The sequence below is a fragment of the Carcharhinus amblyrhynchos genome, chromosome 1 (assembly GCF_965287045.1).
Source record: "Carcharhinus amblyrhynchos chromosome 1, sCarAmb.v2.hapA, whole genome shotgun sequence".
Lineage (NCBI taxonomy): Eukaryota > Metazoa > Chordata > Chondrichthyes > Carcharhiniformes > Carcharhinidae > Carcharhinus > Carcharhinus amblyrhynchos.
Window position 1 is genome coordinate 29,004,241 of NC_137324.1, and position 22,736 is coordinate 29,026,976.

The 22,736-nt window shown below is 45.0% G+C and overlaps 1 protein-coding gene across 3 annotated transcripts in view; it reads right to left on the bottom strand.

The window, feature by feature from the left end:
• The window catches only part of pstpip2 (proline-serine-threonine phosphatase interacting protein 2), a 115,188-nt gene that overhangs the window by 74,329 nt on the left and 18,123 nt on the right, over positions 1-22,736 (bottom strand). The window contains exon 1 of one of the 3 annotated variants that reach the window (XM_080203202.1): positions 18,429-18,495. The exons of the other annotated variants lie outside the window; for them this stretch is intronic. The gene's annotated coding sequence lies outside the window, so the exon portion shown is untranslated. Of the gene's footprint in view, positions 1-18,428; positions 18,496-22,736 lie in introns of those variants that run through there. 3 annotated transcript variants of the gene reach the window in all.

A 22,736-nucleotide genomic window follows, 5' to 3' on the forward strand; every position in this document is an offset into this window, starting at 1 on the left:
GTTGTAATTAGCCTTCCCTCAATTTAGCATTTTCACTTGAGGAGTGCACTTACCTTTATCCATCAGTACCTTAAAGCTTACTGAATTGTGGTCACTGTTCCCGAACTGCTCCCCGACTGTAACACTGACTACCTGGCTGGGCTCATTCCCCAATACCAAGTCCAGTATGGCCCTTTCCCTAGTTGGACTATCTACATACTGTTTTAGGAAGCTCTACTGGATGCTCCTTACAAACTCTGCCCCATCAATGCCCTTACTGCTAAGTGAGTCCCAGTCGATATCGGGAAAATTAAAATCTCCCACCACAACAACCCTGTTACTTTTACACCTTGCCAAAAGAGTTGATAATAAAGGAATGGGATCCTGCAGAAGCAGCAGGCTTGATGGCTCAATCTTTCTTATATCTTTTACACCATTTTTCTATATACACAGATCAGTAAATACATGAACCAAGTTTTAGTGATTTGCAACTGTGCCACAATTCCTATGACAAACCACACGGTTAATTTATATTCATCTCTAGCAGCATTTGTTGCCCATTCTATCCCCAATTGTCACTGAGCTCAGTGGCTAGCGAGGCCACTGTAGAGGTCGATTAAGAGTAAATCACATTGCTGTGCGTCTGGAGCCACATGCAGGCCAGACCAGGTAAGAGTGACAGATTTCCTTGATGCTCTTCGTAATAATCAATGATAGTTTCACAGTCACTGCTCACTGAAGTTATCTGATTGGTTAATATTATCGCTGATGGATTGATCTAGCTAGAAAAGGCTTATTGTTGCCTGGCTGATTCACCCAGGCATGGATAGGTTTTGACACGGGCATAACAATGCCAAGCAGAACTTTCAACAAGGGGTGAGGGTGCAGAAAAACCACCGCTGTGGCATTTTCTGTCACACATCAAACATGTTGCCTCACATATGACGGCAGCAGGCTGTGTCAGCCAGGTAGGCCTCAGCGGATATTCACATTTCACTCTTAGCTCAAGCTCCTGATATCGCTTCCATGGCTCCTCTGGGACACCAACTTACTTCAGTTCTCATTGGAGTTACTTATTGACTCTTTTCATTGTAAGGGTGGCACAGTGGTTAGCACTGCTGCCTCACAGCGCCAGGGATCCAGGTTCAATTCTGGCCTTGGGTGACTGTCTATGGTGAGTTTGCATGTTCATAGAACCCCCTACAGTGAAGAAGGAGGCCCACCAAGTCTGCACCAATCACAATCCCACCCAGCCCCTATCCCTTAACACCACGTATTTACCCTGCCATTTACCATGACCAATCAACCTAACACACACATCTGTGAACTGCTGGGGGAAACAGGAGCACCTGAAGGAAATCCATGCAGGCACAAGGAGAACGTACAAACTCCACATAGGCAGTCACCCGAGGCGGGAATTGAAACCAGGTCCCTGGTGCTGTGCGGCAGCAATGCTAACCACTGTGCCACCATGCTGTTCTCCCAGTGTCTGCATGGGTTTCCTCAGGTTTCCTCCCAAAGTCTAAAGATGTGCAGGTTGGGTGGATTGGCAATGCTAAATTGCCCCTTAGTGCCCGAAGATGTATAGGTTAGGGGAATCAGCAAGGTGAATATGTGGGGTTATGGGGCTGGGGCTGGGGCCGGGGTAAGATACTCTGTTGGAGAGTTAGTGCAAGCTTGATGGGCCAAATGGTCTCCTTCAGCACTGTAAGGATTTCATATCTCCTGTCCATTATCAGAAGGTGCACCTTCTGTCAATCACCAAACACAAATCCCCACCTCAGAATCAGCACACTGGCTGCCTTCTATTCAAGAAAAATCAGTGCAAAACCCCAGGAAAAGGGAGGAAGACGTTACAGTTAATAAAAAATTCTGTTGGCGAGTTGTCATTGCTTTTCATGTTCTAATGAGTGAGAACAGAAAAATGTAGAGAAATAGGAACTGGTGCAGGCAACTTGGCCCTTTCTACAAATTACCAAGATCATAACTGTGCAAAGGTTTCTTCTGCCATTCCCACTAACCCTTTGTCAGGCGGTGCAGTCACACAGTAACTGTATTTGTGTTCAATCTTATTTCAGGATTTCCCTTCTTTTGATAGGCAATATAGAAGAAATATCAAACAAAAAAGGTTCTACAATACATAGCAGCTCATCCAATCACAGTACAAGGATTAATCAGATCAAAATAGCATGTTGACCATTGGTCTTTTTGCAAAGTAACACCTTTGTGCAATAGAGACTCAAACAAAGCAGAATGGTGAATACAGACAGATAGTGGTTAACAGCAGTTTTGACTGAAATTATAGTTTCTGTTATACCCAAAGGTAATGTTATATTCACGAGATTTGAGCCAGAGTTGAACGTTACGTGCTGGTATCACTTCTTTGCTTCCTTCCTTTTTCAATGCCTCCAACTTTCACAACTTTTAGAACTCCCCTCAGAGGCAGGGCTGTGAGAGTGTCAATTCTTTACACGGATTGGTTGTAATACGCCGCAGTGGGACGTTACCTCTACTGATTGGGTTCACACCCACCCCCCCCCACTGACTTGCTTTCTTTTCTTTCCTTCTCCCCTGCCACTCTGCCTCCTCTCGAATGTTGACCATGAGAATTGAGAGAACATGACCTGGTGAGGTGATGCTTTTGACCATTCAGACACATTGAAGTTGATTTTCCCAAGAGTTTTACCTGATTCCCTCTGGTGTCAATATTAAATACTGCTGATGTGGCAAACTCTTTAACCTCAGTCACTTCCATGTCAAAACTAGACTGACCACCATAAACATACATGATCCACAGTTTGCAGTCACTGTCTGATTGTCTGTGGAGTGGGCTTCAAGAAGGAGACTAACTTATTTATTCGTGTTACAAGTAGGCTGACATTAACACTGCAAGTAAATTACTGTGAAAATCCCCTAGTCGTCACACACCAGCACCTGTTTGGGTATGGTGAGGGAGAATTTAGCATGGCCAATGCACCCAACGAACACATCTTTTGGATGGTGGGAGGAAACCTGAGTACCTGAAGGAAACCCACACAGACGCTGGGAGAATGTGTAAACTTCACATAAACAGTTACCCAAGCCGGGAATTGAACCTGTGACCCTGACGCTGTGATGCAGCAGTGCTAATCAGCAGTGATAACCATCGAACAAACACTAGGTTGAGTGGCACTGTGCCACCCAACCTAGTGTTTGTTCGATGGTCCTCCAATCAATCTGGAGGATCGGGTGGAGGCGTTGCTGATAGAATTTCTCTCACGCTCTTCTCTTTCATTGATACACAGTCCAGGTCTCAATGCAGTGCGGGAGTGTAGTGACTACAACTGACCTGTATTCAAGGACTTTCATTGATTAGTGGAAACCTTTGTGGTCAAACACTGATTGCCATAGTTTGTAGAAGGCCGAGCTGGTGTAGCTGAAGAGATCAAGAATGATTTGCCAACCTGGTGCAGAATGGACAGTGACTGCAAACTGCAAATCATGTATGTTTATGGTGGTCAGCCTAGTTTTGACATGGAAGTGACTGAGGTTAAAGAGTTTGCCACATCGGCAGTATTTAATATTGACACCAGAGGGAAGATGAGCTCAGATGAAGTGAATAGTCTGTCAGGTAGATTGTAAATAGTGTGGGGGCTGTCACACAGCATAAATAGTGTGGGGGCTGTCACACAGTGTAAATAATGTGGGTGCAGTCACACAGTGTAAATAGTGTGGGTGCTATCACATAGTGTAAATAATGTGGGTGCTGTCACATAGTGTAAATAGTGTGGGTGCTATCATACAGCATAAATAGTATGGGTGCTATCACACAGCCTTGCTTGATCCCAGTCTAGATTTTGGATGTGTCTGTTTCAGATCTCACACACAAGACAACCAGAGTCATATTACCATGAAACAATTGTGGGACTGTCAGGAAGTTTCTTGGACATCCAAATGTCTGGAGCACAATGCTGAGTTTTGTGAATTACTGACTTAATTGCTTTAGTTAGGTTGATTCATGCAATGAAGAGTTTCTGGCATTGTGCTCAGCAGTTTTCTTAGCTATGCCTGGCGATAAAAACCATGTTAGCGGTTCCTCTGGATGGATGGTCTAGAGCCACACTTGCTGGAATTTTACCACCTCATCCGCCCGAGGCCAATGGCGAATGCCTTTATGCCAGTCTTGCCTGCCCCGATTTCGGAGCGGGCTTAGTGGTGAAATTCTGGCAATCGTGTCTCTGGGAGGATTGCCTCAGCCACTAGAAATAAGTAATTCTGGAAAATGGGTGTCAGGATTTTCCCTGCTGTGAACAAGAGGGAAACCCTGGGTGAGATTCTCTGGCTTTCGCAGAGCGTGTTTCTCGCAGCGGGAGGTAGTGCACCAGTCACTGGCAGTGGGATCTTTTGGTCCTGCCAGTGTCAATGGAATTTCCCATTGAATCCACCCCACACTGCCAGGAACTCCACAGCAGGAATGCACCATCGCCGGGATCAGGAAGTCCCACCAGAGTGAACAACCAGAGAGTTCCAGCCCAATGATTGACATGATTTATCTCCCCTCTTGAAGACAGTTACAGGTGTCACATTCCTGAATTCTGGGAGATCTTTATCCTCCTACATCTGAAGGATGAATGCATGGAGTCCTGATGTGGGAAAATCTCAGTAGCTTTAAAGAGCTCAGTTTGAGTACCAGCAGGGCTGCAGGTTTTGCTGTTTCTCACCAGTTCTGGGCTAAAGGTTGGTATTTTCAGATCTGAAAAGTACTTGGTCTGCCTCAAAATACCCTGGAAAGGCAAGGTATCTCAGAAAGTTGTTGAGTAAGCCATTTCATGCTGCCACTATGCTGTAACTGTATAAGGGGTAGTTTCCACTATCAGGAGGCTGCCATCAGTCCAAAGAGACATTTTGCCTACCATCCAATTGAGTAACATCATGTATGAACTTTAGTGCCATGACATGCCAGGTACTTCCTAGCGATTGGTTAATTGAACCAAACAGCATGTTCCTTCTGCCGTTTGCAACAGGCAGAGTACAGACTGTAATCAACCAAAGCTGTACTTGCAAAAACACAAAACCAAATATTCCCTGTTAGATGTGACTCTGCAGATGGGCTGAATAATCCTGAGTATTAGCTAAAATCCACCTAACCTGCACATCTTTGGACTTTGGGAAGAAACCTGAGGACATAGCTACACAAACCATTTATGATAATCAGTCAAGCTCACAATGTGGCTCAGTTACGGTTGCCTGAAGCAACACACATTCATACACAGCGACCCATTCTCTGCAAACAAAAGGAATATGTTCAAGCCTTGGGCCATTTCTGAATTGCCTGGGAGCTTGGGAAGCCTAGTGTTCCCCATTGTTTTCTCCATGGCAACATCTTGGCCAGAGGGAACTTGCTTCCTCCTGGAGTATAAAATGTTGTGATTATTTGAAATTTTGCGTGAGGGATTGGGCTACACTCACAACCTTTTGCAGTTTCTTGCAGTCTTGGACAGCGCAGGAGCCATACCAAGCTGTGATATAACCAGAAAGTATGCTTTCTATGGTGCATCTGTAAAAGTTGGTGAGAGTTATAGTTGACATGCCAAATTTCCTTAGTCTTCTGAGAAAGTAGAGGCATTGGTGGGCTTTCTTAACTATGGTGTCGGCATGGGGGGACCAGGACAGGGTGTTGGCGATCTGGACACCTAAAACACTTGAAGCTCCTGACCCTTTCTACTTTGCCCCCTTAATGTAGACAGGGGTATGTTCTCCTTTACGCTTCCTGAAATCGCTGACAATCTCCTTCATTTTGTTCACATTGAGGAAGAGATTATTGTCATCATGCCAGGACACCAGATTCTCTGCCTCATCTTTGTTTGAGATCTGACCCACTATGGTGGTGTCGTCAGCAAACTTGAAAATCGAATTGGAGGGCAATTTGGCCACAGAGTCATAGGTGTATAAGGAGTGTAGTAGGGGACTGAGAACACAGCCTTGTGGGGCACCGGTGTTGAGGATGATTGTGGAGGAGGTGTTCTTCCCTATCCTTACTGATGGTGGTCTGTGAATTAGGAAGTTCAGGATCCAGTGGCATAAGGAGGTGCCGAGGCCCAGGCCATGGAGTTTGGAGATGAGTTTCATAGGAATGATGGTGTTGAAGGCTGAGCTATAGTCACACTCTGAACCTGATTGATTATAAATTTGTTGCCAATGTAATTCTTAGCAGGATTTTTTAGCAATTGCCGTTCAATTGAGGAGTCACATCTAATATCGGGCATTATGTGCTGAGTTTTGCAAGCATGGGTTGGTGGGTACAGGCAGTACTTTGCCTGTTGCGAACAGTTATAGGTACACGCATTCGCAACAGGCAAAGTGCTCAATGTACCAAATCCCCCGTCACTCACCCATCACAAATCAGGACATATCTGGATGCTTCACCTCACATTCACACATTTACCAGTGTTGCCAGCCTTAAACCTGTGTCTCGTGCCTTCCAAACACTTCCAGCTATTCAGCTGTGGCAGGACATCACTCAAAAATTCTTCCCTCCCTCTTGCAGGAAAACGTTGTACATAACTGGAGGGAACAGCAGAGAACTGGGGGACAAGCAACCCTGCATCTCCTGAGCCCTTCCGGAGGAGACGGTGCTCCTCATTATAAGATCGGCAGCAACCGAGGCCATTGCTTCTGACATGGACAAGAACATTCAGGAGGATTGTATGATCCCACCTTGTGCATCATCTTAATTCCCAGCACAGCCACAATCTGCTGTCTGGAAGATGCAAGCTGCAGCTTGTGAGACCGTGGATCTACTGATGCATTCTGCTGCAGAGAATTCAGGTGGTTCAACAGGAGGTGTACAGGAAAATGATGACTAGCCCTGCTTGGTGCATTGACAAAGCCTGCCAGACAAGCTGTTGTCACTGCTAAGGAGCACAGAGGAGGCTGGCTCCAACTTTAAGCAGTTCTTTGTGCACAATCCTGAGCCCACCCTTTCCAGCTTGGAGGCGATGGCCAATTCCATGGCAACACTGGTAAATGTGAGCATAGTGTGACATCTGACAGCCTCAAGTTCCACTGCAGCGAAAGCTCAGACTAAGGTTACAAGATCAATACTCATTGCCAAGCAAAGCTGAGACTGCTGCTTTCATGGCTGTGGACGCTGCTGCTTTTTAATCATTCATTCGCTGACTGGCCAACCCTAGTCGCCCTTGATTGATACAACTCAATGACTTGCGAGGCCATTTCAGAGGGCAGTTGAGAGCCAGCCACATTGCTGTGGTTCTGCACTTACATGTAGGCCAGACCAGGTAAGGATGGCAGATTTCCTTCCCTAAAGGACATCAGTGAACCAGATGGATTTTCTGAAAATCAACAATGGTTTCGTGGTCATCGGTAGATTCTTAATTCCAGATATTTTTTATTGAATTCAAATTCCACCATCTGCCATGGCGGGATTCGAACCCAAGTCCCCAGAACATTGGCCGACTTTTGGGATTAATAGTCCAGCGATAATGCCACTAGGCCACTGGGGCTACCTTAAAGGGACTTTCTGGTTTTCATGACAATCCAGCAGTCTGGGATCCAGCAGATTTCTATGTTACTAAGGCACCATCCCCGAGGGTAAGGGCAGTGGCTCCATGGAGCACAAACCTGCTAACTTCTCTCAGAATGACAGCATTCCCCTTTCCACCAATGTCCCTGTTGCTGTTTCTCAGCCAGCCAACCTATTCTGATGCCATCTGTACCTGGATGATGCAGCCCAGAGCCTCAGGCACAGAACTGAGAAGTTTCTGGCATCCTCCAAAGCAATCTGCAGTCTCCCCCCCACCTCAGGACACAGAGGAAAGGGTTCTAAGAAAATTATTAGAACTAAAAGCTCTGGGTCCTGATGAGTCTTAAAAACAAGGAGCTGCTGTGTTGTAGATGCATGGATTTTAATTTTCCAAAATTTGCTAGATTCTGATCAGATTGGAAAACAGTGAATGTGACTCTTCTATTCACGAAAGGAGGGAGACAGAAAGCAAGAAACTACTGGCTTGTTGGACTAGCATGCGTCGTAGGGAAAATGCTAGAATCTATTATTAAGGAAGCTACAACAGGGCATTTTGCAAATCTCAGTGCAATCAGGCAGATTCAATGCGGTTTTGTGAAAGGGAATTCAAGCAACATGCATAAAGAGGAACCTTAAATGTGGTGAGCTTAGACTTCCGAAAGGCATTTAACTAGGTGCTGCATCAAAGGTGACTCGGCATAATAAAAACTCACGATGTGGGAGTTTGCATATTAGCTTGGGTAGCTAACAGGAAGCAAAGAGTAGGCATGAATGGGTCAGCTTTGGGGTGGCAAGTTCTACCTAGTGGAGCGTCACAGGGATCAGTGCCGGGTCCTCACCTTTTTACAATTTAGATCAATGACTTGGATGAAGGGGCTAAAGACTTGGTTGCTAAATTTGCTGATGATATAGAGATGGGTAGGTGCCAATAAGGGATGTCAATGTGTTAAGTGAATGGGCAAAATATTGGCGGCTGGAGTAAAAATGTGGGAAAATGTGAACTTCTTCACTTTGGCAGAAGAAGATATTATTTAAGTGGAGAGAGAGATTGCAGAACTCAGTAATACAGAGGGATCTGGGTGTCTTGGAATCACAAAAGGTTGGTGTGCAGTTACAGCAAGAGATTAAGAAGTGGAATATTGTCATGTATTCCAAGGGGATAGGAATATGAAAGAAATGTTTTACTACAGTCGTACAAGGCCTTGATGAGATCATATCCCGTGTAGAGTTTACAGTTTTGGTCTCCTTTAACAAAGGAAATAGACGTGTTAAAAGTAGTTCAGAGAAGGTTCGCAACGGACACCTGGGATTGTGGGCTTATCTTATGGGGAAAGGTTGGACAGGCTGGGCCTTGTATCCATTGGAGTTTAGAAGAATCAACATTGATCTTATTGAAACATATAAGATCCAGAGGAATTGTCAGGGTGGGTGCTGAAAGGATGATTCCTCTGTGGGAGAGACCAGAACCAGGGTACACAGTTTAAAAATAAAAGATTTCCCATTTAAGACGGAGATGAGAATTTTTCTTTGAGGGTTGTGGGCCTGTGGAACTCTCTTCCCCAAAGTGAAGACAGGATCAATGGATATTTTTAAGGCAGATATGGACATGTTCTTAACTTGCAAGGAGTCAGTTATTGAGGGTGAACAGAATGGGGACTTGATCTCATCGAGTGGAACAGCAGGCTTGAGGGGCCAAATATCAAACCCCAGCTCCTAATTTTCTTGGTGTCTTCGTACGTATGTACGAGAGAGGGAGCATGGGAGAGAGTGCAAAGAGGCAATGAGCGAGAGAGGGCAGGCGACGGTGCGCGACAGGGAGCAGGAGAGAGCAGGCATGTGAGCAAGACATCGCGTACGAGCGAGAGGCAGCACACATATGCAAATGAGAGAGTGCATGTCCATGTGTGAGGGAACATGCTCATGCAAGTGAGACAGCCCATGTGAGAGTGAGCATGCGTCAGTGAGGGCAGCAGAAGATGTGAGAAAAGAGAGAGATACAGAATAAGAGAGAGAGATAGACACTGAGACAGACATATATATATAGGGAGAGAGAGAGACATAAGAACATAAGAACATAAGAAATAGGAGCAGGAGTAGGCCATCTGGCCCCTCGAGCCTGTCCCGCCATTCAATAAGATCACGGCTGATCTGTTGTGGCTCAGTTCCACTTTCCCGCCCTCTCCCCATAACCCTTAATCCCCTCTCTTATCAAAAACCCATCAACCCGCGTCTTAAAAATATTTAGCGAGGCAGCCTCCACCACTTCAACGGGCAGAGAATTCCAGAGATTCACCACCCTTTGAGTGAAGAAGTTCCTCCTCAACTCTGTTCTAAACCGCCCCCCCTTTATTTTAAGGCTGTGCCCCCTAGTCCTGCTATCCTTTCTGAGCGGGAAGAGTCTCTCCACCTCTATCCTATCCATCCCATTCATCATCTCATACGTCTTAATGAGATCTCCCCTCATTCTTCTAAACTCTAACGAGCACAAGCCTAGTTTATTCAGCCTCTCCTCATAGTTCAACCCCCTCAACTCCGGCATCAGCCTAGTAAACCTCCTCTGCACTCCCTCCAAGGCCAAAATATCCTTGCGTAAGTACGGCGCCCAAAACTGCACACAGTACTCCAGCTGCGGCCTTACCAATGCCCTATACAGCCGCAGCAAGAACTCCCTACTTTTATATTCAATCCCCCTCGCTATGAAGGCCAGCATCCCATTCGCCTTCCTGACCACCTGCTGCACCTGCAAGCTGGGTTTTTGCGACTCATGCACAAGGACCCCGAGGTCCCTCTGCACCGTTGCCTGCTGCAGTTTTTCTCCACGTAAGTAATAATCCTTCCTACCATTATTCCTACCAAAGTGGACCACCTCACACTTGCCAACATTAAATTCTATTTGCCAGTTCCTGGCCCATTCGCCCAGCCTATCTAGATCCTTCTGCAGACTCTCCACACCCTCCGCACAATTTGCCTTTCCACCAATCTTGGTGTCATCAGCAAATTTTGACACCATACTCTCAGTTCCCTCCTCCAGATCATCTATATAAATGGTAAATAGCTGAGGCCCCAGCACCGACCCCTGAGGCACTCCACTAGTCACCAACCGCCAATCCGAATAGCACCCATTGACCCCCACTCTCTGCCTCCTATTTGACAACCAGTCCTCTATCCACGCTAACACCCTACCCCCAACTCCATGTCCCCTGACCTTCTGCAATAACCTCTTGTGAGGTACTTTGTCAAACGCCTTCTGAAAATCAAGAAAGACCACATCCATCGGCTCTCCTCTATCCACCGCCCGAGACACATCCTCATAGAACTCCAGTAAATTTGTCAGACACGACTTCCCCTTAACGAAACCGTGCTGCATCTGCTCTATCAAGCAATTCCCCTCAAGATGCCTCGCTATTTCCTCCTTGATGACGGATTCTAACATTTTACCTACAACAGACGTTAAACTAACCGGCCTATAATTCCCCGCCTTTTGCCTGGCACCCTTCTTAAACAACGGCGTAACATTAGCCACTTTCCAATCTTCCGGCACTTCCCCGGAATCCAGCGACGTCTGGAAAATAACCACCGTGAGACGCTCACTACAGGACAGAGTTAAAGTTTAAAATTTATTTATTAGTCACAAATAAGGCTTACATTAACACTGCAATGAAGTAATTGTGAGAGCACCAACCTGGAGAGGCAGTGACACTGAGGCCAAGGCTCCCCAGCCTTGAACCCACCAATCACATTCATTTCACGTGTTCTCTGCAAAGATCCTTGGGATCCACTGGCAGCACTGAGACACCAACACAGACACCCTGCAGTTTCTAGCTCAAAGTATGGTGGAATGATAGTGACATTGACTGCAATGACTATGCTACAGTGTTAGAATGGATGATGGTTGCCTATAAGGTATACTGCATAGAAAACACGAAGCTATCAGTAGATTCACTGGGTGGTGAAAACTAAGATACAAGGATTCGTGCAGGCAAGACATCATTTCATGAGTGCATGGTAGCATAGTGGTTAGCACTGCTGCTTCACAACTCCAGGGACCTGCGTTCGATTCCCAGCTCAGGTCACTGTCTGTGTGGAGTTTGCACATTCTCCTCGCGCCTGTGTGGGCTTCCTCCAGGTGCTCTGGTTTCCTCCCACAGTCCAAAGCTATGTAGGTTAGGTTGATTGGCCATGCTAAATTGCCCCTTAGTGTCCTGAGATGCATAGGTTAGCGGGATTAGCGAATAAATGCGTAGGGATACGGGGGTAGGGCCTGGGTGGGATTGTGGTCAGTGCAGACTCCATGGGCCGAAGGGCTTTTTTCTGCACTGTAGTGTTTCTATGGTTCTATGTCAGATTGACTTTAACAACAGGGAACATTTTGGATATGACAGAAGAACACAGTGCTGAAATTTCCATGCTGGGGTAGGAAATTTGAAGAACAATGTCTTCAGATTGTCACGAAAGAGCACTGTTGCAGGGAGGAGGATTAGGCAGAATCTCCTGCTTCGGAAAATGACAAGCTATGATGGCCCTCACTTACTGCTGACAATGCCTTGCTGAAATCGGACGGTACTCCCACTGGAAGACACATAACAGATGAGAAGTAAATGAGAATTATCACCAACTGCACAAAGCCAAATAAGCTCAAGCAGACGTCTTGGTGACTTAAAATTGAAAGAAAGTAGCATAAACTTAGGGATCCTTCTGCTTTCCTCGGATTTTATCGGCTGCTGTTTGGGTACCAAATGGATATTTTCCTCGCAAATGACCTTGAAATTTTATTAGGTCAGCTATCTTGCTGCAAGTAATTCACCTCTTGACTCCCCAAAGCCTGTCCACCATCTACAAGTCAGGCGTGTGACGGAATATTCTCCACTTGCCTGGATGAGCGCAACTTCAACAGCATTCACAAAGTTCGACACCACCCAGGACAAAGCAGCTGCTCTATCAACTGCCCATGCCTGACATTAAACATCCCCTCTTCCCCACCACCATACAAGGCAGCGACCTCAGTGTACCAGATGCACTGTAGCAACTTGCCAATGTTCACTCAACAGCACCTTCCTAATCTTCACCATCTAGGAGAACAAGGGCAGCAGTTGCTACCTGCAAGTTCCCCTCCTGATCACACACCATCCTGATGAGGGACTGTATCACCGTTTCTTCATTATGTGGAAGTTCCTTCTAAGCAGCACTACGGAAGTATCTACACCACATGGGTTGCAACAGTTCAAGAAGGAGGCTCACCACCAACTTCTTAAGGGCGCTAAAAGCTGGCCTAGCCAGCAATACACACATCCCAGAAGAGGTGATTTACCTCTGTACTGTATGCTACTTATGACTATGAAATGAATAAAAAGTTCAACTTGTCCAGCCAAACAGAGGCCCAATCAAAACACCAAAATACAAGTTTGGGGATGTCTAGACAGTACTCCAGCCTGGCAAAGGGCTTGAATTCATTTCTCGGTGAATTAATAGTGCCTGTTAATTCAGGCAAAATCTTGCCTCATCAAGTTGGCCAAGAATGCTTCAATGTAGTTGTGAAGAGGTGAAATGTTTTGAAAGAGCTTGGGATTGCGAGGGCGGGAGAGAGGAGCAGGTGATAGAGTGCACAAGAGGTCATGTAGATCTGTCAATAAAAGAGCAGGACAAAAAAATCTTTCATGGGAGTACTTGTCGGTGTAAGCCTGACTCATCACAAACCACAATTCATTCAGGTGATAAAAAAAGAACCATTGTTAATAAAACCAGAAGATTGTTATTCTTCAGCCTACCAAAAGATCTAATGTAGGTCTAAATGGGAAGGTTGACAAACTTAATTACATAACGAAAGTGGATGTGTTTCAATATTTTACTTTTACATGTTGTGTTTCCCAGTAAGCTCAGTTGTGTAGTTACAGATGGAGATTCATTCTACCCAACATTTGAAGCTCAAATTGCATTTTTAGAACATTTCAAGTCTTTGCTTACAGCTTTAATCAGTTTGTTCTTTTTTCTCTTTACTTCAGAAATGGATTCCTTTCAGAAACTGGTGAAAGCAATTAAGAAATTGCCGCTTGAATCTCTTCAATTAGGTTTCAGAGCCTGCCAGATTACCAAAATGGCTCCTATCAAAGTTACAAATAGCATCCAAAAGGTAAAATATCCATCCTTTCAGCAGCTTCTAATACTACAGATCATACCATTCTTCTCCAACACAACTCCACTGTCATCCAGGTGGATGGTACACACCGAGTTTCATTCATATCTACCTAATCATAGCCAGCGTGTCACTTGCTTCTCTTCCTGCCCCTACCCCTGCACCATCTCAACTCTTCCAATTCTTGAGAATTCCTGTTTGTAATTGCTCCAGCAATTAAGTGCACCTTAAGCATAGAAACATAAAAGATAGGAGCAGGAGGAGGCCATTTGACCCTTCGAGCCTGCTCTGCCATTCATTATAATCATGGTTGATTGTGCAACTCAGTAGCCTAATCCAGCTTTCTTCTCATAACCTCTGATCCCATTCACCCTAGTGTCGCTGGCTGGCCAGCATTTATTGCCCATCCCTAGTTGCCCAAGGGCAGTTGAGAATCAACCACATTGCTGTGGATCTGACCAGCTAAGGATGATAGATTTTCTTCCCTAAAGGGCATCAGTGAACCAGGTAGGTATTTCCAACAATCGACAATGGGTTTGTGGTCATCAGCAGATTCTTAATTCCAGATTTTTAAAAATTGAATTCAAATTCCACCATTTGCTGGGGCAGGATTCGAACCCACGTCCTCGTAACATTAGCTGAGTTTCTGGATGAATAGTCAGGCGATAATACCTCTTGGCCCTCGCCTCTCCCTTGGGATATTTTACTAAATTGAAGGTGCTACATAAATACAAGTTGTTGTTGGACTCTCCAAGGCAATGTACTTTGATTTGATTTATTATTGTCACATGTATTAGTATACAGTGAAAAGTATTGTTTCTTGCGTGCTATACAGACAAAGCATACCATTCATAGAGAAGGAAAGGAGAGAGTATAGTGTTACAGTCATAGATAGAGTGTAGGGAAAGATTAACTTCGTGTTAGGTAGGTCCATTCAAAAGTCTGATGGCTATAGGGAAGAATCTGTTCTTGAGTCAGTTGGTACATGACCTCAGAGTTTTGTATCTTTCTATGGTGCATCTGTAAAAGTTGATAATTGTAGAGGACATGCCGAATTTTCTTAGTCTTCTGAGAAAGTAGAGGCATTGGTGGGCTTTCTCGGTTATGACTAGTTAGGACTAAGAATCGAAAACCAGAAGTATCACAGAGCCCTCTGTTTAATTTTGAGATAAATATTGGATAAGGACTGGAAATGAGTGTTTGTACAGTGAAGATGTTCTGCTTCCTGTTATTTCTAGCAGTCCTTTGAAAATCCAATAGAATGTAATCTTCCAAACATTTATTACTGGCACCTTATGGGGCATCGGAGTCAAATTTCATTGTCTATTGTACTGACAAGTTATTCAACTAAATAGCTTAGGTCCTTCCTGTTGGATTCATTTCAAATGCCTTGACAGGTGTTTAGACAACATCTAGGCCCAAATTTTTAAGATAAATCATAGAATCCCTACACTGCAGAAGGAGACTATTCAGCCCATCGCATCTGCACCACCAACAATCCCACCCAGGCCCTATTCCTGTAGCCCCACATATTTATTCTGTTGAATCCCCCTGATACTAAGGGGAATTTATCATGGCCAATCCAGCTAACCCCCACATCTTTGGACTGTGAGAGGAAACTGGAGCACCCGGAGGAAACCCACGCAGACACGGGGAGAACGTGCAGACTCCATACAGACAGTGACCCAAGCCAGGAATTGAACCTGGGTCCCAGGCGCTGCGAGGCAGCAGTGTTAACCACTGTGCCACCATGCTACACATAGCAGGGGTTCGACCCAGTGACTCCGACAGACCAGCTGCCATTTTATGCTCAAATCAATATTCATTGGCAACTGGTAGGACTTCCATCTGCAGATGGAAGTGTTGTTGATCAGATAGATTGACAGTTCTTCAGTCCCTCTTGGCACAGCACCACAGTGGGAGATAGGCCAGGGTGGAGGATGGGGGATGGTGGGTGGGGGAGCAGGATTGAAGGCCAACAGGTTAGGTGTGTCGCTATAAAGTCAGATTTAGGGTTGGACAATAAATGTTGGCACATCGAGTTGACGAATAAAACAAGGATGAACCATAGCAGAGCAGAATATTCACATTAGACAGAATAGCCAGTCTCCTTATTCATGAAGGATCATTCTGATTTGAAACGTTGTCTCTATTCTCTCTCCACAGATACTGTCAGACTCTCTGAGATTTCTCAGCATCTTCTGTTTTTGTTATCATTAGAATCAATGCTCAGGATGCCTTTGGACCAAATAGAGGACAAAAACGAGAGATGGGTCTTACCGAAAACTTGTTAAACAGGTGACAACGTTCTTAAGGGTTATTTATTAGTGTCACACATAGGTTTACATTAACACTGCAATGAAATTACTGTGAAAATCCCCTTGTCGCCACACTCCGTCACCTGTTCGGGTACACTGAGGGAGAATTTAGCATGGCCAATGCACCTAACCAGCATGGCTTTCGGGCTGTGCGAGGAAACTGGGGCACACAGAGGAATCCCACACAGACCCAGAGAGAACACGCAGACTCCGCACAGACAGTGACCCAAGCCGGGAATTGAACCCAGTTCCCTGACGCTGTGAGGCAGTAGTGCTAACCACCGTGCGATCTGATAATAAGACATTGTAGAACACTCCAGCTGCTCATAATCAAATGCGAGATTAAACCTTCCCGGAACATTCTCATGTTCTTTGCAGCCACTTCACTATTTATTGCTCAGATGTGATTGTCAACCCAAGAACCTTTCAAAATTTTAACAGATGAGAGCTTACAACATCTACACAGGCATTAATAAAATTTTCAAAAGTTGATTGGGGGAGTCTGTTGGCAGGCAAAGGGACATCAAGTAAGTGGGAGGCTTTCAGAAGTGTGTTAACCAGGGTTCAGGGTAAGCACATTCCTCTTAGAGTGAAGGGCAAGCCTGGCAGAAGTAGGGAACCCTGGATGACCTGGTCAAAAAGAAGAAGGAGGTACATGACATGCATTGGCAGCTGAGATTAAGTGAATCCCTTGAAGAGTATAGGGGGTGTAAGAGTAGAGTTAAGAGATAAATCAGGAGGGTGAAAAGGAGACATGAAATTGCTTTGGCAGATAAGGCAAAGGAGAATCCAAAGAGCTTCTACAAATATATAAAGGACAAAAGAGTAACCAGCGGCAGAGCAGGGCCTCTAAAGGATCAACAAAGTCATCTAGTGAGGATCCACAAGAGATGGGTGGGATCCTAAATAAATATTTCTCATCGATATTTACTGTTGAGAAAGGCATGGATGTTAGGGAACTTAGAAAAATAAATGGTGTTTACTTTTGGAATGAGGAATGTACATATTACAGAGAAGGATGCACTGAGAGTCTGAAAGCACATCAAGATAGATAAATCCCCAGGACGTGATCAAATGTATCCCAGGACATTGTGGGAGGCTAGGGAGGAAATTGTGGGTTCCCTAGCAGAGATATTTGAATCATCAACAGCTACAGTTGAGGTGCCTGAAGATTGGAGGGTAGCAAATGTTAAATAAATGAGCCTTTATTTAAGAAGGCTGCAGGGAAAAGCCTGGGAACTACAGACCGGTTGAGCCTAACGTCTGTAGTGGGTAAGTTGTTGGAAGGTATTCTGACAGACAGGATCTACAGGCATTTAGAGACACAAGGACTGATTAGGAACAGTCAGCTTTGTGAGCGGAAAATCAAGTTTCACAAATTTGATTGAGTTTTTTGAAGGGATAACCAAGAAGGTAGATGGGGGCAATGCTGTTGATGTTGTCTACATGGACTCGAGCAAGGTCTTTGACAAGGTACCATGTGGTAAGTTGTTGCATATGGTTAAATCTCACGGGATCCAGGGTGAGGTATCTAAATGGATACCAAATTGGCTTGATGACAGAAGACAGAGGATGATAACTGGCATCTGTATCACAATGGTTTGATTCGGAAATAGAACATAGAACATAGAACACTACAGCACAAACAGGCCCTTCGGCCCACGAGTTGCGCCGATCACATCTATACTTACCAATCCATAGACCTATCTATAACCCCCAATCCCATTAAATCCCATATACTCATCCAGAAGTCTTTTAAAAGACCCCAGCGAGTTCGCCTCCACCACCACTGACGGCAGCCGATTCCATTCACTCATCACCCTCTGAGTGAAAAACTTACCCCTAACATCACCTCTGTACTTGCCTCCCCGCACCTTAAATCTGTGTCCTCTCGTAGCGACCATTTCAACTTTTTCTGCAAATGACTATTTATTGTTACAAAGCACAGTGGCACAGTGGTCAGCACTACTACCTTACAGCGCCAGGAACCCAGGTTCGATTCCCAGCTTGGGTCTCTGTCTGTGCAGAATCTGCACATTCTCCCCATGTCTGCATGGGTTCCCTCTGTTTGCTCTAATTTCCTCCCACAATCTGAAAGCTGTGCTGGTTAGGTGCATTGGTCATGCAAAATTCTCTCTCAGTGTCCCCAAACAGGCTCTGGAGGCTGGCGACTTTTTCACAGTAACTTCATTGCGGTGTTATTGCAAGCCTACTTGTGACATTAATAAATAAACTTTAAACTTAATGCTGAGGACAGGCTTTTTTTTTTATTCACCCAGACAACCACAGCCAATTTAGTTGACTTACAACTGAACAGGGTAAGGTACTGCTTACAATAGGTTCCTGATCATTACCAGTTCTGTAATAGTCAGTCAATCCATGTTCACCATTACCTTCAGAGTCACACATTCACTCCCTGTACCAAATAGCACTTAGACTCACCCAGGCAGAATTTCTTTCCATCACCCCGCCAACTTACTTTCTTTATTGTTAACTTCAGCTTTAATCAGGTGGCGCAGATTTATATTTCTGAAAGCTGACAACATTTTTTTTTGAAAGGTTGCCTAGCAGCCATTCTTGGCAAGTCGAGTGTCATTTTGATTTGTAATTTGAAGGAATGCTGTTGAAGAATGTACTGACTGATCAGCGAGTCACGTTCCTGGCATGATTATGCACGTGAGTGCGTTGTGTTACAGTCATTCAGTCAAATCTTCAGAGGGTTCAGAAAGCCTGGAATCCTCTGTCATAAAATTCATTTAACTTAGTCGCCGTGACACAAGGCACCTTGTATTTTGAGCTCCCGGCTTTTAAGGAGATATTTTGAGGCTGGGTTGTCAGCTTTCCCAAGGTGGATGCTCCTTTTTCAAACTTTGCTGAGGTGGTATCAATAGCAGAGGAATTATTCAGGCCTGATATTAAACCAAATGAGCTGTCGGACAATTGTGTGGCGTCTAAACACTGGCTTGGATGTGGTAGGCCGAATAGCCTGTCCTTACTGTCATTGTCATCATCATGACTATTAACCCAGAAACTCAGCTAATGTTTTGGGGACCCGGGTTCGAATCCCGCCACGGCAGATGGTGGGATTTGAATTCAATTGAAACAATGTGGAATTAAAAGTTTAATGAAACCATTATCAATTGTCGGAAAAACCCATCTGATTCATTAATGTCCACTAGGGAAGGAATTCTGCTGCCCTTACCTACTCCAGAGCCACAGCAACATGGCTGACTCTCAACTGCCCTCATGCAACTAGGGATGGGCAATAAATGCTGGCCAGCCAGCGACACCCATGTCCCACAAATGAACACAAAAAATTGCCATTTATGCTTCATCCAGAGTGGTTAGTTTTTGGTCAGCGGTGGTCTTCCAGTGCCTCCCACTCTCAGGGGCAAGGTGAGGAGGCAGATCTCCCTCAGCCAGAACAAGAAGCAAACCCCTATTGTTGATATTATCCTGAGCCATACACTAATCATCCAGCCAATTGAATTAACTACCCGTCATCAACCCCCTCACACACTTCCCTCTGCACTATAAATAGACTGTAACACTATATATCGTCATGATCTTTAACAAAATGAAGAACTAGCTCAATCGTCAATCATAGAATACCTACAGTGCAGAACATAGAACATTACAGCGCTGTACAGGCCCTTCGGCCCTCAATGTTGCGTCAACCTGTGAAACTAATCTAAAGCCTATCTAACCTACACTACTCCAATATCATCCATATGTTTATCTAAAATCATTTCACATTGTTCTATATTCAATTTCAACTGCCCATTTTCCTGTCTGTCTGTATGGAGTCTGCACATTCTCCCCATGCCTCAGTGGGTTTCCTCCCAGTCTGAATGACATGCTAGTTTGATGAATTTAGCATTGGCCATGCTAAATTCTCCCTCAGTGTACCCAAACAGAGGCCAGAGTGTGGTGTCCAGGGGATTTTTACAGTAACTTCATTGCAGTGTTAATGTCAGCCTACTTGTGACACTAATAAATAAACTTAAATTTAAACAGGATTAGAAAGTTTAAAAGGATTACAAGTTTGTATTCCCACAGGTTTTAGTAGGGAAACAGAATATAACCCTACTGCCACAGGTAATTAATCTGACACGGTTCCAATCGTAACAACCCAAAGTGCATCTCCGTCCCTGCATACTGCAATGATCAAAATCGTTTCAGTTTATCCTGGATGTAAACTGTTTGAGTAACATTATGCTAACAATCCATATAAAAAATCTCAATATGGGAGTTGCAAAGTGAAAAATCTGTTTTTTAATAACTGTAGTAGGTTTGGCTCAGAACGAGTTGAAGTGTGGAAGATACTGAAAGTTTTTAAGAGGAATGGTGCTGAGGGGGGAGTGTTGTATTTCCACGTACCCAGAGGGTGTGCCCAATTCATTTTTGAACCAGAATACAGAAATTGTGTGATGGAATTTGCATTTTGGGACACAGATGGAAGACAATCGGCGCAATTTTACCACTTCATCATGCCCATTTTTCAGCAAGTTAAGATTGTAAAGGTGGGACTGAGCCGACTAGCGGGAATGGCACCCATTTTCACACCCAATCCCATCATACTGGCAAAAATAAATGGGTACGATTGGGAGCTCACCCAAGATAGGCGAGAAGTCAATGAGCACTTTTTTTGTACGAATCACAATGTCATCAACCGGTTTTGCTCACACTCGTGAGTTACCTGCCTTAACCACCTCGTTCACTGCAGCTCCAACCGGCGAGTAAAACACCCTGAATTCCATGCACTTTAACCTTCTCAGTCAGCCCCCCATGTGGGACATTATCAAAGCTTTGCTAAAATCCATATAAACTACATCAACTTTCCTCATCCACACACCCAATCACATTTTCAAAAATCCCACCAAATTTGTCAGGCATGACCTCCCTCTGACAATGCCATGCTGACTATCGCTAATTAACCCATGCCTTGCCAAGTGGAGATTAATTCGCTCTTTCAGAATTTTCTCCAATAGTTTCCCTATCAGTGACCTGCGATTCACCAGTCTTTAGTTCCCTGGTTCATCTCTACCACCCTTCCTGAAAAGTGGAGCCACATTAACCATCCTCCAGTCCTCTGGCACTTCCCCCCATGAGAGGAATTAAAAATTTGTCTCTGAGCTTCTGCAATATCCTGCCTTGCCTCTCACTGTAGGGTGTCATGGTGGCATAGTGGTTAGCACTGCTGCCTCACAGCACCAATTCTGCTTCAATTCAGACCTTAGGTCACTGTCTGTGTTGTGTGTTCACATTCTCTCAGTGTCTGTGTGGGTTTCCTCCCACAATCCAAAGATGCGGGTTTGATGGATTGGCCATGGCCCCTTAGTGTCAGGGGGGATTAACAGGGTAAATGTGTGGGGTAAGGAGACCATTTGGCCCCTTGAGTCTGCACCGACTCTCTCTAACAGAGTATATTACCCAGGTCCTTTCCCCCACCCTATCCCCGTGACTCCATGGCTAATCCTTCTCACATACATATCTTGGGGCACCACGGGACAATTTAGCATGGCCAATTCACCCAACCTGCACATGTTTGGACTGGGGGAGGAAACCAGAGCACCCAGTGGAAACCCACACAGACACAGGGAGAATGTGCAAATTCCAGACAGTCACCCAGATCCCTAGTGCTATGAGACAGCGGTGCGAACCACTGTGCCACTATGCCATCAAGAACAAGTGTTGTTACACAAGGAGGCAATTTTAACCCCAATTCCTAGCCTTAAGAACATAAGGAACATAAGAACACAAGAAATAGGAGCAAGAGTAGGCCATCTAGCCCTTCGAGCCTGCCCTGCCATTCAATAAGATCATGGCTGATCTGAAGTGGATCAGTTCCACTTTCCCACTTGTGTGATAATGTCAGAGGGGCTTGGGTAGGATTGTGGTCGGTGCAGACTTGATGAGCCGAATGGCCTCCATCAACACTGTCGGGATTCTATGGATTTTATGGCTGGTTTAAAGTATTAATGGAAAAAAACCATCCACCAGCTTACTGCAAACAGTAAGAAGAACAGTAAGTTCCTCTGGTTTATCCGCAGTGGGTTTGGGGTTATTTTAGTAAACAGTAGGAGGCACGTCAGCAGTAAACAAGGTTCAGAGCCACAGGTTTTATCACTGATTTGGATCTGCAAATTGGGCTGCCTATGGTTTGAGAAGCATAGAAGCTAGAGAGAAGAGGGAGATGTTGGACCCAGAGAGTAATTTCTTTACTGACATTGTTTTAAGACCAGGGACCAGGCCTGGCAAATCCTGGCAGCTGCCTTGTAGCAGAAGCTCTCCAGAGAAGCCATTTAGCTGCTCAATCTGGTCAAACGTCGGGCAGGAAATAGAGCAACACATTTTTAACGAGGTCCTGTTGTTAAATTCGGCTGGACCTCCACATTCCTGGGTTACCCAGCCTTGGGCAAGCATCCCTGCTCCCATCCCAAGCACTCAGCACCCAAGTCTTAGAAACACGGTGAGCTTCTCCGCAACTTTCCAGTGAGCAGCGCCGCAGTGCTGAAATCCACACTGGATTCAGGCAGTGAATCAAATGACAGGGGGCTTTAGCATAGTGCAGTCCAGCGGCCCTTGCAAATTCCCTGACTGTCCGGAGACAGAGATGGAACATAAATTCATGGGAATTTCAAAGCCTCATGGACAATTGGCCTTTGACCTTTCCTTGATGTGATCATGTTAAGCATTGACAGAAAACGTCTACCAAACGCAACCATCATTAAAATGTAACAGAACATAGTCTTGAACGTCCGCAGGGAGCACTAATAAACAAGCT